The following is a 17,157-nucleotide window of genomic DNA, read 5'->3' as shown; positions in this document are numbered from 1 at the left end:
GTTGCTGTCATGTTTTTTGTGTAAATCCTACCTTCAGGTAGCAGAAGGCAACACCTACATTCCCTGGCCTTCCTTTTTCCAGACTAAACAAACCTCCTTCCCTCGGACTCCTCTCACACATTATATGTTCAAGGTCCCTAGTATCTCTGTGGCTTTCCACTTGATTCTTAAGAGTGAAGGGAGCTGAGATCCAAAACAGTATTTCAGCCGTGGCCTCTGTCATTCTAAAGCTGTGATTCTGAAGTGTCTACTTGTTCCATTTTATAATATTACATTTTCTGAAGTAAAAGTTGATTTGATAGTCTGGACTAGTATTTAGTTGGCTGCAAATGATACTGTCATCATGAAAATGGTAATCCTTGCTTAAAAAATCTTACTAGTAATGTTATCCTGTACAAGGATCAGAACATTATTACTTTCCAAGTTCTGTACTCACTGTTGTAAACTAGGTCTAATCTGGTAAGCATTTTTTAAACTACAGACCATTTAGTAGCAATACATATTTCCTTGAGATTTATATCTGACTTCACTAGTAAACAACAGAAATGTAATTCACTAGAACATTGACAGCAATGGCTGAATCAGATAGCACTGCCAAAATGTTACTATTCTGTTATCCAGATATACTAAACTGATATAGGTTAAAAAACCCAAGGGCTTTACCTACATACTAGCTTCTGCTGATGTTTATGGCTGGTGGAGCTGCATTAGAAGGAAATTACAACTTACAGAAAAAAATATTTTGAATACTGACATCTTCACTTTGCCCTATGAATAAACAGTGAACTTCTGTTGGAAAGTGAGTGAATTTGGCATCCAGCACTAGTACCACATTCTCTTATTAAAATAAACAAATCAGGTTATTAAATCCAGATCGTTAAATGAGGAAATTCTGTAGGCTGCACTGAAAGTGATGCCTCCTTTTTACTTCCATGGAAACTACAACAACTATAAAGAGCACAATAATACAATTTGATAGAGGAAATTCTCAGCTACAAAACACTATTTTTCAGCACAGTCATCACCATTAGCCAATTCACATGGATGAGTTGATTGAGATGCTCTTTGTTTCATGGTGTGACAGCTGTGCATGGTTGTCTGGCATGTGTCTTTCATGTTGCTGTCACTACTGCTGAAACACACCACCCACCTCTTCACTGTGCTCATATTCACTGTTTGGTCTCTGTAAATGTTCAGCAAGTGTCAATGAATGTCAGTGTGTACAATTTTTTCCACATGGAGTAATTCCATAACACACCTTTGCTTCATATGCACTTCCATGTTGGATGCTGTTTTGTAAGACTGCCCCTCTGCTGCCATTTGTCACACAGCAACACAGTGGTGGGAATTTTCAACTTCAAATGCCATACCACCTAAATCTGCCTCTGCTGTCATGGGCCAACATAATAAGACGAGAAGCATTACTTTCAGAGCAGCCCTCGTACATGTAAGTCATCCCATAGTTACCTTTCACTTCTAGTTAATTCAATGCAAATTTTTTTCTCTTCAGTTCCATTAAGCATCAAATCATCAGACCCTCAAGAACCTCTTGAAGTGACAAGCCTTTAATATCTCAGCAGCAATGTGGAAAACCTCATGCGATAGCACAGTCTCTGCTTTCTAGGTCAGTTGTTTCTCTAGTGAGTACAAATATGCAGCAGAATAAACATATTTCTCTATGTTTAATGAAAACCATGAGCACTCTCACAGAACGTGAACTGTGTGCAAAACTGGTCATGTAGGCTAAAGATCATGAAAGTTTCTCTGAGCTCCTGTGCCAAAAATAGTGGACATTTGGTATCTAAAATCAAAGAGCTGCTATAAAAAGATGATTCTAAGCCTGTGGAGTATCTGTGTCATTAGTCAGGAGGGTTTATTTTTGGAATAAGCGTTGACAATGCCACTTACAATCAAGGCAGGCATAAAGCTACTGAACTATGAGCTCCAGGAGCGTTATGCAAAGAACACTGTGACTCTAGCGTGAGGAAAACCAGGGTGCGTTACCATCTGTGAGCTTTCTATCTTAGAGAAGAAATGATAATTATATAACAGAACTACATAATTCTTGCAGAAGTTTCCTAAGCTCTGTGTTTCCCAGAACAACTCAAAGGCTCTATATGTGATGATCCTTTCTCTAGGCCAGAAGGGCAAGATGCTGTTCATTGTTTATCAACCTGTAGTCGTTGATTAAGTGTCAGAAGACATGTTCATTACCCAAGAGCAGAGTTTGAAGGCTGTCTGCAATTGCAGCATTTTCTGACACTCATGCTCACACGCTGGTACACTTGGGGATTTTTTATGATTGAAGTAGAAATTTGTATTTCCAAAGAAAGTTAGTGTCTGTCCATTTTTGTAATCCTCAGTACCACTGTAATTGAGGACTTTGCGAACTTACCCTTAAGAAGCCCTGCAAATATTTTCAGGCAGCAAAGCAAGGCATAGACTATTAATTTGTTCAAGGTCACAGAACAAATCTCTGATGGAACAGAATTCAAGTTTCCCAAGTGCAGCTGTCCTCAGTGGTACTGTCATCTTCTGACAAAGGATGTCTTTCAGTAGAAGACTTTATTCCAACTGATAGGCTGAGTCAATTTATTTTGCTGGACTTCTGGAGTGGAGCCGTATCCAAATACAGTCTTCTGGCCAGAACTTGCTGCAAATGGCAAGATGTCATACCAGTGTGCCTGTAAAGACAAAAAAAAATGATAGAGCAAAGTACAAGCAGTTGTTCTTCTGGAGCACAGCTGCCTGGTATAAAGCACATGTGGCCTAATGGTACATGTCTGGGCAGAAAAAGACTCCAGCTGACCCATAATTTCTGATTTGCACGGATGTAGTACATGGTGGTATATAGGCATTAGTCTTTTTCCTATTTAAAATGAATGAATTGTCTGGCTTCAAATTTCTTTCTGAAGCTGAGGAAGTTGTGCAGGTCTCCACGTGTAACAGATAGTTAATATTATACTGAATTATGTATCAAGAAAGCAGAATTTATACAGGTAATATGCAATTCAAAATATTTGCTATGATATCATCAATCCTCCTTTTGCCACAGTTTCATAACTTAGTTACACAAAAATTCTCATGTTCTCAGAAGGACCTGTGTCCCTTCATTCATTAATGATCATACTTTGATACTATATTCAGCTTTTGGAGATGGTAAAAACTAACTCTACTCTTGTTCTTTTTTTTCTTTCCTCTTGGTATTTTTTTAAAATATTCTTTCTTAAATTAAGCATTTCCCTGCTCACCCTCCTCTGATCTTGAAGACCACATCTTTTTCCACTGCATGCACTGTGGTATGTCTTATTTAATACATCTCTTCAGGCTATATTACTCAGTCCAGCTTAGCAGCAGAATTTGGAGTCTGCTACTACATAAACCATCTGGGAGCTCTGCAAAGATGGAGAGAGTTCTGCTTCACTTTCTACAGGATTGAGACTATGAGGAAAATGTCAGAAAAATTACAAAGACAAGATGGGGAGGGACTTCCCTCTTTCTCAGTGATCATTAGAGGTAGACACAGCACTCTGACCTTCTTCCTTTCTACAGAGTTCTATTTCTAAGTCACTCTTCTTCTGTTTATGCTTCTTTGAGTTACATAAAATCCTTTTGTGACACGAAAGATATTTTTATCCAATTCTTACATCTTGTGCTTGTCTCTGGCAATGTTTAAAATTATGTTAGAAGTTCAGTTTTCTTTCTTAAGGAATGATTAAAAACACTAAAGTAATTGTGAGTGGTGTGAAGAAGGCCTGCTTCTTTTTCATTTGCACTAGTATAAATGTGACACAATTCCACTGAATTAAAAATCAATTTTCTCAAAGCAAAACAAGAGTTGGAATGCTGCTGATAACAAATTTTCTTTTACAGGCTGGTAATACACATTTCTGCACAAACACTGAAAAATTTAAATGATTCTAAAAACAATGCCATTGTTTTGCCCCTCATGGAATGAAATCCCTGCCAAGTTTCCAGGGAATGTGTTTGATAAGGACTGGGCATCCTTGTGACCTTACTAAATACTCTCCTAGTGTGGGAATACATCTTACACACTGTGCCCTGTAAGAATAGTAACACTGCTAACTTTGTAACAGATAGCTAAAAACAGACTACTTCACACCTTGGGTAAAATATTCCAGTATCTCCTGGATGATGTGAGAAAATCAACATGTGAGTGAGACTGGAGGTTTGATTTAAAAGAAAGGAGATGAGAAGAGAAAGCTCGAATGATGACTCCTGGGTAATTAAAACTGTCTAATCTGGCTCCTTTCTGACTCTAAAGTTACGTGTGAAGGTTTATATTGCAACTCAGCCCATTAATGATGAATAATTGGATAGGTAACAGAGCAGCTCACATCACCTTTTTTCCATGGTGCACTGGTGGAAAAACTTTGCTTCAGAGATGAAAATTTGAGTGATGTGAAGAGTATAAGTGATATTACTAAAGTAAAATTTCACAAAAATACACCTAACCAAAAAAAAAAAAAAAAAAAAAAAGTACTTTACAAAGACGTCTCACTACATTTGGGGCTGGAGTACCTCCCTTTCTTTCCTCCACGTTCTCCACTTATTTTATATTTTTAATAGATTGAAACTCTGCATTGGTAAGTATGGAGACAGCAATACTTTGTTAATGATGGTGACAGTGTTATTTTGCTAGGAAACATTGCTAAGCTCCAGCTTCTAATTCAAGCATGAAAGGTAGTTCTGAGGGTAAGATTTTTAATTCCAGTTGTATAAACTCTGCTTTTTAAAGTATCTTAGACACCTCGCACAATTTTACAGCTAAGCCCAGATATCTTGCTAATTCAACTTATTACTGAAGATGACTTTGCATATCTACAGGTGTTTTTTACTGTTAGACTGCAGAGTTCACTTCATAATAAGGCTTGGTAATTGTGGGGAAAACTGCAAAAATTTTGAAAGAGTACAATTTTTTCTTGAGTTGATTACATAGCCAACAAACCAGATAGCTTAGCTCCAAATTGATTCATTATCTGCAACAGACCAGGATATCCAGTCAATACATCCATTTGGTAAAATATTAGTCAAGATTGTGAAGTTTGACAGATTGCAGTGGCATGGAAATCGTTGCTCTAGTTTATATTTTTGAATACTTTTCACCTAAATCTGTGTCTGTACTGACATTTCAGTGAAAACCTGTGATGACTCAGTGCTAATAAACTGTAATACAATCAGGAATCTTCTTTGTGTTTGACAAACCTCAGCCAAATTTTCATAATAGCTGTTATTGAGCCTGACTTTCAGAAATCCCTGCCTCACATTTTAGGAGTGATCAGTTATTTGAAAATTCAGACTAAGCTTTGTCAATTGTCCTATCTCAAAGCACACAAAGTACTTCAAATTTATGTGAATGACTAAAGTGTTCTGGGGAAATAAATAGCAGGAAATGCTTTATAGGTAGAGAAGTTTGCAGTATACTTACACAGAAAAAAAAGAGATATGTTCAGCATATATGTGTTTGGATTTTGCATTTGCATGATTCTTCTGTTACATTGTTTTTCTGAAGGATTTGAAAGTACTTGTGTCACTTCAATTGCTTAAGCCCTGGTTGAAAGAGGTTTATTATTTAATACATTCCACATGAACATTTAAGAAATTCATGATGTTTGCTTCACAAAACATAAAAAATTTCATAGAAAATTCCTATTCCATGTCTGAATGGATAGCAAAAATTTTATTTTATGGCATTTATTTTGAGAGGAAATTGACATTAAAGCATTTAGGATTCTAATAGTCTTGTCCTAAATCATTCATACTATAAAACATCCCCAGTCTCTCAGACATCAGAGAAGTCTCACTTTCAATCAAATGAACTATTTATCTTGGCTTTTAAGCTTTTTATGTAATTACTATTTTGTTCTTTGCTTGTTTTTTAATATGCAATTTATTAAAATGATATAACAAGCAAAATAAACTGAATTCTAACTTCTCTTCTTTGCCTTATGACATATTTTGCATTTATCTCATCTGTTCTGCAGGTATAATACTGCAAGATGCTTAATTTGCTAACAATGGGATTTTTAAATATTTCTTGATCTGCTCCATGCTCTGCAGATATAATTTTGAACCAGAGTCTGCAGTGTTCTGGGAATCCTTGCATAATCTGGAATGTGCCATAAATAGAACATGCACTCAAATGGAAGGAAAGCGTGACTTATTTTATAACTATATGCTTGCCACAGATCCAACTTCCATTCAAAGTCAAATTGTTCTTGTCAGGTTTGCCAAGTTGCCAGTTGGACAGAGAAAGCTCTTGCAATGTGCAAGGTGACTTTTCAGATTAAAAGGAGTAGGGGAGGGATGAGGTTTCTCTTTCTGCCGAGTAACTGGTTTTGGTTCTTTTACCAGGTTCTTCACATATTCAGCTTGTGGTACTCTCCCGCAGTGAGAACAGATTGACTGTTCAAGAAGACCTGTGAGATACTGTCCTGAGTTACGGTCACTACTGAGTCTCTACTGATATCAGCAGTTCTAGCACTGAAAAGAGCTGAGCCTTTGCAACTCATAGAGATATGAAGACATAATCAGTGAGCAACTGTATCTTTATTCTATTTCTGTGTGCCATTCACAATTACTGATTTGACATAAGAAGGACCGACTTGGAGAGCACTACGTACCTCTCAGCCATCACCCAATGAAAGTGAGATGCAGCTCCCATCTGATTTTTTTTCTTTTCATACCATTATTGCCAGATTTGCTGGCTAGAGAAGGAAGAGGAAGCAATAAAAATGCAAAACCTGTGTCTGTGTCCAGAGTTCTGTCAAATTGGTTGCTCATTTACTTTTTATTTTTACTTGCTATTTTTTCAAGGGCATCTTGGAGGAAGAAGATGGCTCTACTTGGCTTTCTCAGATTTGTGATCTCACAACATTTTATGCCCTCTTTATTTCTGTTCTTCTGAACCTTTCTGATTCTTTGTGAAAAACCTGCTATTGCTGCAGCTAGGGAAAACTCTGAAATACAAACTTATGGATTTTTACTCACTCAGTCAAAGTTGATTCCTCTGTCTCTTCTCCTCATATAGGTCATCAAATATTTGCAACATCTTAATTCCCAGCGATCTGAAATGAAAAATATCAGTCTTTCCTCTAATTTCCCAAAACCTTCAATTTATTAAAAGACCTTAAACTAAAGTAAGAATTAGATTGGAGGACCACAGTAAGAGTGGACAAACACAAGCTCATTAGCCTACCAAGGCTTTCTGAATGTGTCATTGAAATTACTATATTTTGAAACTAGAAAAAGGTATTTTGGGGTTTCTGTCATTACTCAATGAGGTACAGTGTTACTTGTAGCTAAAACATGGCTGCAGTGCAGCCCCTCTTGATGGTGTAACTTTTGATGGCTATGGTGTGGTTTACACAGCAGACGGAATCCTTTTAATTTTGCAATTTATTTAGCTCCAGTGCACCTCTTTTCTACCCTGCTAGGAAAACGTTGTGTGGCTGCACTGCTTTTAATAACTGTATCTATTTTTAATAGGCCTCTTGAGTTAACTGGCAGTTGGTTTTACTGAAAGCAGACTTCATCCTACTGCACCCTACACATGGGTGTATTTGGGCATGTGTCCAACTTGAGAGGGAATATAAAACCTCTTCTGCAAAACCATTTGGATGTGAGCTAGACTACAATGACATTCTGGAGCAATGTTACAAGATATGTGTAAACCTCAAAAATATATTTGGAAACAGTTTCCAGACACATACTTGCAGCTGGGAGGAATTTTAATATTTTTCTTCTTTTTTAGTTTTAGTAAGAGACAACATTACTTTGGTTACTGCTCATCAGTGTAATGCTTTGCATTTGATCCAAAGTAACAAGAAAATGTGAGGTGTATTAAAAAAGAATTTGGGGATCTCTTAGAAAAGAGAAGTATCCAAATTGCTGAGGGGCTCTTTAACATTTTTGCTTCCCCTGGCTTTTGTGAATCCTCATATAAGAGAATAGCATTTCACACAGCTGGACCTTCCCAGTGAATCTTCTTTAATGAGCTCTTGCTCCTTTAGAAGCCTCTCAGCCCCTTTGTGAAGCAGGAAAATATTCTCCCAAACTGAGAACTAAGCAGACTGAGGAACTAAGGAAGGAAAATCCGTGGTTGTGCACTGAATACATCTAATAGTAAAGCTCAACTGCTTTGACTTCACAAATTATACTCACAAAACAAACCTGAAACATCGATTGAAAATGCTTATGAGAGCCCTTGGCATAATTCAGTGAACCATGTAAGGAAAAAATATAATTTCCTGTGAGGCTTGTGAGGAAGGGATTCATTAACTTGTGGTTTGGGTCAGCCAGAGGATTAACAACAGTATGTCACAAGGCTGTTAAGCAATAAAAATTAAAGTCAGTTTGAGTTTAAAAAGTAAGTTAGTGGGTAAGACATAAACCATTTCTTGAGGAGTTCAGTAGAAATATCGAAAAACAGGCATTTGTTTTTTGTTTTTTTTTTCAGGTCTTCAATAAGACTTGTTAGTATCAGACAATCTCTCAAAGAAATTCAGGTTTTATGTCTGATCACACATTTTTAGGGATTTTTACATCTATTTTTCTACCACTGTCCAAGAAAGAAAAGAAGATAAGAAAAAGAACATGAGTTGGATCCAGAAAATCTTCACCAGTCCTTCCCACGGTGCACACTTGATTTTTCCCTTCCATCTGTCTTTTGTCAGTGCCTCTGGAAAAACTACAGACAGCAGAAACCTGTTACACTCTGCAGGTCACCATCTCTGGAATTTGTTAGAGAAGATGGTAAGAACGCTCTCTTTGAGAACAGTGACTTCAGTCACTGGTATTCTCAGCCAAGGAAGGCTATTGATCCTGTTCTGGATTTGACTTATGAGAGAAGGGAGAATCAGCTGAATTCCTAGTTTAACTCTACTGGATTCAGAGAAGTTATAATCACAATGGGTTCAGTCTGTTGAGAAGATATTCTCTACAATCAAATGCTCAATATAATAAATTACAGTGAACACTACTTACCTTGCTTGTTGCCCGTGCTCTCTGCCCACACCCTTACTTCTTCCTTTTCCTCACCAAAATCCTGTGATTACTTGTTTTCCATTTACTCAGAGCTCTATGCTAAAGCAGATTCTTAGTTTCTTACAGCTATTGAAGACCTATAGGCTATTGGTATAAGTATTGTTACTTCTAAAATGCAGTCTCAAACTTATTCCAATAAAGGACCTTCTCTCTCCTGAAAGTGTGCTTCTGTCAGGGTGACAGTCATTTTCTTTATAGCTTTGTTTCTTATGAAAATGAGATTTATAGATGAGATTTATATTATCATATTAGTAATAACAGTACTATCTCCCTAAATATGTTTTATATCCATTGACAATTTTAGCCAAATTTTACAAAAATGTGGTACTCTCAGTCATAATTAAGTTACAATAAATCTGAAGGTTGTTCAGAGGAGAAAATCTGCATTGGTGCCATCACTGAGGGACACAGAGGTACCATCACACACTAGCAGAGTGACAACTGATAAATCTGTATGCAAAGGCTGGCTGAGGATGTATTAGAACACATGGAGAGGGAAATTGTTAATATGATTGTGTAGGTGAGCTTTTGGAGAGACAAAGAATACAAATCAAAAGATGCAGGCCTCTCACTGATTCTCTTGCTCACAAAAAATCTTGTTGGCCAGCAGAAGGGAGTGTAGTGAGATACGCAAAGATGCTGAAATTTTTCCAAAGTTTTATGCTCTAACTCTTAGCAATAAACACATTTGGTAAGCCACTAAATGGAAATCTGCTTTTGAAAAATCTGGCCCAGAAATTTATTATTGGTATTTTAGGTTTTACTTCAGCAAGCTATGTTTGTATACTCCGAAGCATATACTAGCAACTAACCAATGTTTTACTACCTTGCTGAATTAAAACTAAATACTATACAAAGGCACTTGAAATATTCTTTAGTACAATATCATTTAACTACTTAATTACTACAATCTCGATTTGAGTAGCTTTACAAAAATAGTCTTTTGAAGTCCTGTTGAAAAATATGAAGTCCTTATAAACCTACACACAACTCTATCCTACAGAAGCCAATACTTTGTCTTGAATTATAGTATAGGAAGTGTGATTCCCAAAATAGCATATGACTGACAACAGGCTGTTATCTAGCCAGAACATATTCTTTTCCATTTTATCATGCATATTATTTCTCAAAGAAGGTCAGTCAATTTTTGTAATTACAAGAGAGATTTCCTGTTTGAAGCAGCAATGGGCAGTAAGAAGTCATCAGTGCTAAGAGGCACCAGGGTTACTGAAACAAAGTTTTTCTTGTTAATGTTATTCTATCCAGCTTTGTAAATTTTCATCACATTAATTGCACATTGAGTCTTTAGCTATGGTGGCAGTTTGCCTGTGTCATTTATCAGATCTAGCTGTATTCAGATTGTGCTTCACTCAGGTTATACTTCTAACCCAGCCCAAGCCAGAGTGAGTATAGATATATAGATATATTTATTTTACTTTTTATTTCACTCAGTGAGACATGATTGCTTGGAAGCTATTTTTTTTCTTCAGGATTATAGATTGAATAGTATTTAGAGGAAAAGCAAGAACCTTGATTAGTAGCACAGCATTTCCTTCAGTTGCCTGAGCTTATCCTCACAATTAGATTGTAAACATTCATTTTATTTACTTTTAAAGAAGATAAGAAGTCCAACAAAAGACAAAATCCTATGCAATGCAACAGTCAATTTGCACATCTTTTTCCCCATCAACTCTAAATTTTATATAATACTACCATTTTGGAGGGGAAGAGCGTATGGAAAGCAGACAGTTACATTAAACTGTCAGTGATAACTTTAATGTGGAATGTGAAAAAACTCACTGAAAGCTCAGATAGTCTAATTTGGTGGCTTCAAAACCAATAGTGAATAATTTGTGAACAACATACATTTCAATGAAGTAAAGCGAGAATCATAACTCACTTCCTGAACTTTTCCTTATTCTTCAGCTTTCTGAAAAAGACATCTTCTATGGGCCAATAGAATATTTATGGAGGGAACCTCTGCTGGAATCACTCCACACACAAGCACTGAGTTTAGTCTGAGACCCCCCCCATCCCCTTCCATTTAGTAGAAAACTTGCCTAGAGTATTTAGTGAGACAATCCTAGATTAATAGACTATTTATGAAGCAATCAAGTAAGACAGAAACAAACACAGTGTAAGCAGCATTTCACAACAAATAGGTTTCTGATTTTCTAAAAGATTCCTTTTATAAATATAGCAGTAGAAAATCTATTTTGTTAAATCAGTACTTCTTAGTGTACAGAAAGTTTTAAACTGGAAATGAGAGATTACAAAGTTATTACGTGGTCTTCTTATAAATAGGTACAAGTAGTAGAAATGCTAAGTCACAGCTTGAAGCAGTGATTGAGCACCTGGTGGGAAGGCAGGGCCAACCCAGAGGAGCTCATGCACTGAGTGCACCTGAGTGACTGGAAGGGGTGGAACCAGGATGCACCCCTTCCCAGCCCTCATTTAAGGGTTGGCAGAAGAGGTGAGGGTTTCTTGCTGGAGAACCCTGCCTACTTGAAGCTTTCTGAAGGTAAGTAGATTCTTTCCTTTGTTTCTGTGCCCACAGCTGTTGTATTTGAGCAAGTCCTCGCTTACTGAAGCTGTTCTTGAGGGACACTGTTTTTACCCTGAAAAGATTTTCTAATATGAAATCTGAACTTTTTTTAACTTCTGTTTAGGGCTTTATTTCTTTTCCTGTTCATCTTAGGTAGGATTTCACTGCTTTCCCACTTTTCAATGCTTTGATCAATGCAGTCACAGTTCGTTCATTCAGAGAATAAAAGATCCCTTGCGTAGTCCTCCTCCTCTGGATTGTCTTAATCTCAGCAACACCTTTCCTGAAGAGTATCTTCCAAAACTGGAGCTTCTATCACAAAGTGAAAGGTCACTTCATATTTATTTTCTAGACCTTACTTTCATCTAAACTTCCTTTTCCATCTTCCACTTTTTGTGACTGTTACTATGCTGGCTCACGACTGCCTTCTGAACTACTGAGACTCCCAGGTTCAGCTTTAGTGCTGCTCTATTGGTAATTCCATATATTTTATTTTATTCTTCTTGAAGCAGTCGCCATGTATCCCAATTGAACTGCATTTATTTTCACTGTTTTTCCTGTTTATCCAACACACTTGTAGTCTCTCCCCTGTTTGCTAGCAGTTGCAGATTTCATAAGCACAGAAAGCAGCACTTGTCTGGGACAGATTATGGCAGAACCCAATTAGACAGGTGCCTGATCTTTCACTGAGAATCATTGAAGATTGCAATGTAATCCTTTCCAAAAAGGCTTCTCTCATCCAAAAGCAGTTTCATCTAGAGAACACTTTCTGAATATGCTGTTTGAGACAATGGCCAAAGCATTACTGAAGGCAAGGTGTGATGCTTACTGCTGCTCTCCATGCAACAGGCCTGTTACCTTTCACAGAAGGGAATTAAATTGTATTGACAGAATTTGTTCTCAATTAATGAACGTTGTTTGTAATAACTTTGGGTTCTGTGTTCTTATATATCATTTGCTTGAAAGTGTTTCACTATATTCTCAAGAAGTTAAGTTATCCCTCTTAATTTATAACTTCTCAGCTGCTGTTTCACTTTTTCTTCAAATAGGAAGTTTCTTTATTTTTTTTCTTTTCTCTTGGTAGACTTTTCTGCCAGCTTTTAAAGAGAACCATTATAAGCTGTGGGATTGCCTCTTACTACTTTAAAAACCCTAGGATGACAAAGCTCATCAGGTTCAGCTGATGAGGAAAAATAAAGACTAGTGAGTTTTCACTTCTAGGTTAAGATCTTACCCCTTCTCACTGGTACTGGTTATGTTAGGCCCCTGCTATTGCAACTGATCATTTTTAAGAAAGATTGTGCGAAGAGCTAGTAAACACTTTCATCTTTTCCAGAACTACCATTTATCTCTTCTAAGCAAAGGTCTAAGACTTTTCTTAAATTATCTTTTACAATCAGTATGTGCATGTACTGCTATATACCAGGACTGCTGTAACAGATTCTACTCCAGGTAGAAAGGTTTGTTTTTTCACTCCATGTGGCTCTTATTGTTGGGTTTTCTTACAATTCAAATATACATTTCCTTTTCTCCTGCAGAGTCTGAAGTGGTAGCATTTTAATAATCTATATGATTCATCCTAGCAAATTTCTAAAAAAATGGATATACTAAATACACTCACTTTTATGATTATCAGGTTACAGACAAGAATATTTTTCTTCTGAGGAAATAAGAAAGGAGAAATAAGGAGATTATCTTTAGAGATGTGATGAATTTAATCACGTAATTACTCACGAGATCACAGGTGCTGAAGAGTCACATGGAAGATGGAAAAATACTGCGAGGCTAACAGCACTTTTAATTGCTGTCTGTTCTTGCAAACAAAATCAAATCAGTGAAGGGGATTATAGTGAAATTCAGTTTATAGTGTGAACAAATCCTGAACATATTTAACTATTTTAACAAGATGAGGTGCTATCAATACTACAAGCCATGGGTTTTATTCCAGCTGGGTAAGTGTATGTCTGACAGGGAACTTAATTCCTTGACTTGTATATATACACACCGAATGGAAGGTTTTAGTACACAAGTTAGCAAAGAAATGTAGCCTAGCTTGGATAGGCAATAAATAATCACAGAATCACAGAATTGTAGGGGTTGGAAGGGACCTCTAGAGATCATCGAGACCAACCCCCTGCCAAAGCAGGTTCCCTACACCAGGTTGCACAGGTAGGCGTCCAGGCGAGACTTGTGGAGTCTCCTTCTCTGGAGATATTCAACCTCCCTGGGCAGCCCGTTCCAGTGCTCCGTCAACCTCACCATGAAGTTCTTACGCACATTCGTGCAAAACTTCCTATGCTGCAGTTTATGTCCGTTTCCCCTCGTCCTGTCTCCACGTACCACTGAAAAGAGACTGGCCTCACCACTATGGCCGCCACCACACCTCAGATATTTATAAACCTGGATCAGGTCCCCTCTCAGTCTTCTTTTCTCTAGGCTAAACAGACCCAGTTCACTCAGCCTTTCTTCACAGGGGAGATGCTCCAGGCCCTTCGCCATCTTTGTGGCCCTCCGCTGGACTCTTTCCAAGAGATCCCTGTCTTTTTTGTACTGGGGAGCCCAGAACTGGACACAGTACTCCAGATGAGGCCTTACCAAGGCAGAGTAGAGGGGGAGGATCACCTCCCTCGACCTGCTGGACACGCTCTTTTTAATGCACCCCAGAATGCCATTGGCCTTTTTGGCCACGAGGGCACACTGCTGGCTCATGGCCAACCTGTCGTCCACCAGGACGCCCAGGTCCCTCTCTGCAGAGCTCCTCTCCAGCAGCTCATCCCCCAGCCTGTATTGGTGCATGCAATTATTCCTCCCTAGGTGTAAGACCCTACACTTGCTTTTGTTGAACCTCATCCGGTTTCTTACTGCCCAGCTCTCCAGCCTGTCCAGGTCTCGCTGAATGGCAGCACAGCCTTCAGGCGTGTCAGCCAATCCTCCCAACTTCGTATCATCAGCAAACTTGCTGAGGGTGGCCACTGTCCCCTCATCAAGGTCATTGATGAAGATGTTGAACAAGACCGGACCCAGCACAGACCCCTGGGGGACACCACTGGTTACAGGTCTCCAGCCAGACTCTGCACCACCAACAACGACCCTCTGCGCTCTGCCAGTCAGCCAGTTCTCAACCCACCTCACTGTCCACTCGTCTATCCCACACTTCCTCAGCTTTGTTATAAGGATGTCGTGGGAGACAGTATCAAACGCCTTTCTAAAATCAAGGTAGATTACATCTACCGCTCTTCCCCCATCCACCCAGCATGTGACAGCATCATAGAAGGCCACCAAGTTGGTCGAGCACGACCTCCCCTTGGTGAACCCATGCTGACTACTCCTGATCACCTCCTTTTCTCCTAGTTGTCTGGAGATGGTATCCAGCACAAGCTGTTCCATCACCTTTACGGGGACAGAGGTGAGGCTGACAGGCCTATAATTACCCAGGTCTTCCTTCTTGCCCTTTTTGAAGACCAGAGTGACATTGGTTATTCTCCAGTCTTCAGGGACCTCCCCTCTTGTCCAAGACCTCTCAAAAATGATGGAGAGCGGTTCGGCCATGACCTCTGCCAGCTCCTTCAGCACATGTGGATGCATCCCATCAGGTCCCATGGACTTGTGGACCTTAGTACTGCCTAGGCGGTGAACACCAGAGTTCCTTTCAGCGGCTGAAAGCTGAATGGTGTGCTCAAAGACTGGGTAGAATGTGTAACTAGTGCCAAGCCCAATGCCTTGTTAAACAGAGCAAATCACAACCTCCCTTCTATCTGTCAGCCAGTGACAGTAGAACCAGTGGTGTCGCAATACAGTCTGAGACAGTGCATATTTTACCGAGTCTTACTCAGCTAAGGGTAGTTATCAAAAAATATTATTTTCTCAAATATTTCACAAGATCTTGAATGTTGTGTAATTATTAGTGGCTTATAATGTCAGATTCATTAACAGATATATGCCTAAAGTTTAGGTGCTTCTCAGAAGCAGACTTCCCAATGTAGAGTTACAGGAGAATTTGGAAAAGCGAGAAGAAGGAATCTAGAGTCAGGAACAGGAAGCTGTATGCTGTTTCCTAAGGGGGTGGTGAAGACAAGCTGGATCTAACACACTGCTTTGCAAGTTATTTTATTCTCTTTAGTCAAGGAGGATCTCTGATCCATTCAGATTGTATGGCTCTGATTCCTCTTCCAAATGATACCACTTCTGTCCATTCACTCACTGAGCAGATCAGAGCTTCCTTTTTTTATTATCTGATGCACATCCTTTTCTGGTAAAGGCTGTTGCCCAGGAAGGAGATATGAAGATGTGTGTTACTCATCCCTCTTGCTTAAAATATGTGTGAATGAAAGATCTTAAGACTGATTTCCATATTTTCCATGCTGCAGAGCTGTTCCATTTTTATGCTACTGTCAGAGAAGCAGGGAAAATGATAACTGACAATGTCAGGCATCTTCAGAATTACAAGATTTAAAAAGAATAAGCTTCAAAATCACTGTTTGGGGGTCTGTTTCAAATTATAAACAAGTTTTATTTTAGGTACCGAAGAACCAGGTTCCCAGAGACTTCTTAAAACCCGTATGACTTCAGTGGGAGTTTAATAAATTCCAAGATACACTCATTAATTTAGGCAAGTGAAGTCTTCAATTTGCTTTGGCCCTTAGTTTAATGCAAAAGATATTGCATTTTGCAAGGTCGCACCTGGCATGGCAAAGTAGGGACAGAAATATGTGGTTTACCTTTCCTGTTTGATTGCCTTCTACAATTGTCTCCAATTACGAGAGTTATGTGCTCTTCAGTTATATGAGAACACCCTGTGCCTGGAACTTGACTGTTTCAGTGTACCCTGGCTTAGCTTAGGTTACTTGTTCCTTTCTGAGTTGTTTATGTGCTGTTCCCTTGTCTTTGCTCTTGGGCGAATGCTAAAAATAAGAATTTGCTTATCTAATTTGTATGGATCTTCACAGTGAATGTGATTTCACTGTCTACTTTACCCTCAAGCAGTGGACAGATTTTCCAAACCTTATGACTATGGACTATGCATTCATTGCTGTCATAAGTCAGAGTATTTTTCCTTTTAATACTGACATATCAAATTAAGGCCTGTTTTTTCATAAACAGAACAGTTAGAGATTATAGTCTGTTTGCTCTGATTTGGGCTCTGCACCTGCTGACTCTGACCTGATTGTATTTATTTCCTGTTCTGTACATGGAATTAGCACCTTATAAACTTGCTTACTTTGATCATACCTAAAAATGTGCTAATACATTTTTTTTTTTCTTTAGAATACATGGGGAAATTATATTTGGTGTTAGGTTAGTAGCTTTTATGACAGGAGAAGAATCAGAGTAAGCTTCTCATTGCTGTTAGTCCCTGTACTAAAAGCTTTGCCAGGTATGCCATCCCAAAGAAAGAGCAGGTTACTCCACCTCTGAACCTGTCCTGTCACTGCCTGTTCTACCAAAACAATTCAAGACAAGTTCATGTTTGTCAACCAGGACTCTTTTTGTGGGAAATCTTGTTCATTTTTCTAAAAAAAAACCAAAAAAACAAAAAAACAAAAAAA

General features: G+C 38.4%; 1 protein-coding gene across 2 annotated transcripts in view; it reads left to right on the top strand.

Moving 5' to 3' along the window:
- PDP2 (pyruvate dehydrogenase phosphatase catalytic subunit 2) overlaps positions 1-6,767 on the top strand; it is a 29,613-nt gene extending 22,846 nt beyond the window's left edge. Inside the window, exons 3-4 of one of the 2 annotated variants that reach the window (XR_014886082.1) lie at positions 1,511-1,624; positions 6,376-6,767. The gene's annotated coding sequence lies outside the window, so the exon portion shown is untranslated. The remainder of the gene's footprint in view (positions 1-1,510; positions 1,625-6,375) is intronic. The other variant, XR_014886081.1, reaches the window with a different exon arrangement.
- The last annotated feature ends 10,390 nt before the right edge of the window (positions 6,768-17,157 follow it).

This window comes from Meleagris gallopavo, chromosome 13, assembly GCF_905368555.1.
Source record: "Meleagris gallopavo chromosome 13, MGAL_WU_HG_1.1, whole genome shotgun sequence".
Taxonomy (NCBI): Eukaryota; Metazoa; Chordata; class Aves; order Galliformes; family Phasianidae; genus Meleagris; species Meleagris gallopavo.
This window is presented reverse-complemented; position numbering and strand designations above follow the sequence as displayed.